Source organism: Octopus bimaculoides, chromosome 1 (assembly GCF_001194135.2).
Source record: "Octopus bimaculoides isolate UCB-OBI-ISO-001 chromosome 1, ASM119413v2, whole genome shotgun sequence".
In the NCBI taxonomy this organism is placed as follows: domain Eukaryota; kingdom Metazoa; phylum Mollusca; class Cephalopoda; order Octopoda; family Octopodidae; genus Octopus; species Octopus bimaculoides.
The window spans coordinates 16,838,144-16,841,165 of NC_068981.1; positions in this window are offsets into that span (position 1 = coordinate 16,838,144).

A 3,022-nucleotide genomic window follows, 5' to 3' on the forward strand; every position below is an offset into this window, starting at 1 on the left:
TATATATATATGAAAAGAAAAAGTGCCTGGATCAACGCTTGCACATGTTGAAATGATATATACTACTACTACTACTACTACTACTACTTCTACTACTACTACTATTAATAATAATAATAATAATAATAATAATAATAATAATAATAATAATAATAATAATAATAATAATCAATGGATGGGATTGATGAATATTTTACTGCATCGCTAATTCCATCCATGGATTATTAATATTGTTATTATTATTTTCTCTTTATCACAGGTTTTGTCAGAGCTCCTGGAGTCTTGCTTGCGTAGCGGCCTTACTACATACAGCCTACGGTGCCATGCTATTCTTTCTTTTCAACTATCTAATACTTTCATGATTATTGTGGACGTGCAAAGGAGGTAAACCGTTTGTAACAGTTCTACTGGGCACTGCACTCTATTCAAATTTCTTTTATGGTCCTCTTCACGCCTTCTGATACCGTTCCCAAGGACCCAAAAACAATTGGCACTATCTTTACCGTCTTCATTTTCCATAGCTGGGGTATTTCGTACTTAAGTGGGTTGTACTTATCTATCTTTTCGCCTTCCTTTTCGATTATTCGTGGGTCAAACGGGCATGCAACGTCAACCATATAGCATATGTGGTGTACCTTGTATACCACCACTAGGTCCGATCTGTTTTGCTCTAATACCTGATCTGTTTCGATTGGGAAATCTCAGAGATTTTGCTATGCTACGTGTATGCATGTAAACACCTATGTGTATGTGATGATGAGGTTGCGTACACATATACATATATATATAAATGTGCGCGGATATGTGTGTTTCTATGACAACGTACATACACATATCTGTTTGTGTTTGTGTATGTGCATGTACGTATACATATTTGTGTGTGTGCGTATGTAGACGTTGTGAACGCAGGAGGTTTATGTCTATGTATTGTGAGAACATGGTTGCGTGTATTTTTTTTCTTTTTTTCTTTTTTCATTTTTCTACCTATTAGAGTAACTTCCCTTTTATTCCACGATTTATCATAGCGTCTGTTGCCATTAATAGCCGACGAAAATGTATCGTAGCTCTTCGCTCCGACATTCGAAACTCCGAGTACTATAATGACAACCTTTTACTGTTTGTTCTAAATTATAACATATACAAATAATCCCCTATTTCTCTAATATCCTGGTCTCGTTCTATTTTATTACCTTTTATTATTATTATTATTATTATTATTAATAATATTATTATTATTATAATTATTATTATTAATGGTAAGGGGGGAGTTATGAGCTCTTTTAAGGAGCAAAGAGGTAAGTTGGAGAAGATGTGCTACATGGAAGGGTGGACCTGAGTCGCCGGAAGGCTCGGAGAATGGTGGGGGACGGCCGTCTTTCAGTTTCCGTCTACCAAATCCACTCAAAAGGCGTAGGTCGAATCAATGCTATAGTAGAAGGCATGTGCCCAAGGAGCCACGCAGTAGGACTGAACCTATGATGAGATATTTCATTTGATTTTACATGAGTCTAACACGGATATTAATTACCAAGTTGTTAATCACATCACTGATTACTGAATTTTATTTCATTCAATTTTTTTATTTCATTACTCAATTTTTATTCCATTACATGATTTCTATTTCATTACTCAATTATTATTTCATTCTCCATTCCTTGCAAATGCTAAATAGTTATGATTTGATTGATATCCAGTTGCCATTTCTAGTGGATGAAGAGACATTCAGAAGCACTCTCATTCAGTTTTAGTTTTTGAGAAAGTAGACTCAAAATATACAGACTATTTATTCTGTTCTTAGAGGACTCATCAAGCTGTCTTGCTTGATATCTTCAAATGTGTAACGTCTTACTGATAGTTAGCATTAAACAAGATTTGTACTTTAAATAAAGCTACATGAGACAGCCATGTTTCCCTCAGAGCCACCTGACTGGTATACTAATCAAATTATGACTATAATATTTTAGAATATGTCATATGAGTGTATATGCGCGTACGTATGCGTTTGCGTAGTGTATCTGTATGTGTGTAATTATATTTCTGTATAGTGAATGTATTTTTTCACGTATACGTATGTATCTATATATCGTATCGCTTTTTGAGAGAGTACCATTGATAGGAAAACAATAATGCTAATGGTGTATGTCAAATATTCTGGTAAAGTGATATTTATTTAATTATTCACGTCTCTATGATCATGAGATGTATACGCACTCGCACATACAGGCATAAATATAAACGCATAAACACACATATACGCACACACAGAGATAGACAGACAGACAGACAGACAGACAGACAGATAGATAGATAGATAGATAGATAGATAGATAGATAGATAGATAGATAGATAGATAGATAGATAGATAGATATTGTCAGATTATTGTCACACGGACAGACAGACAGATTAATAGATAGATTTCTAGGCAGGCACATAAGACGACAGACAGACGAGCAGACGGACGGAGGGGCAAACTGACAGAGAAATAGGCAAAGATATAGTGATAGACAGACAGAAAGAAAGAAAGAAGGAAAGAAAGAAAGAAAGAAAGAAAGAAAGAAAGAAAGAAAGAAAGAAAGTAAGACAGATAGATAGATAGATAGATAGATAGATAGATAGATAGATAGATAGATAGATAGATCAACATCAGAAGAAACGCTTCATTGATTAAAGTTGCACTTTAATAAATCGCACCTAGTACCTAAGTATAACATACATTAAATCTATTCGATATACAATGTTCATTGTAAGAACACTACGACTTCTATGTACGCTAAATACATTGTACTAAATACATTTGTACTAAATTACATTTTTACACCTAAAGTATTCAGGTTATTCTGCTTTTATTAATTCCGATATTAAAATACGCTTTTGCTGCCTTCATTCTCCTTTTCTACATAAGTTCTCTATCTCGACCCCGTTTTCTCCCTTTCTATCTCTCCCACTCTCACTCTCCGGGCCCTCTCTCTCTCTCTCTCTCTCTCTCTCTCTCTCTCTCTCTCTCTCTCTCTCTCTCTCTC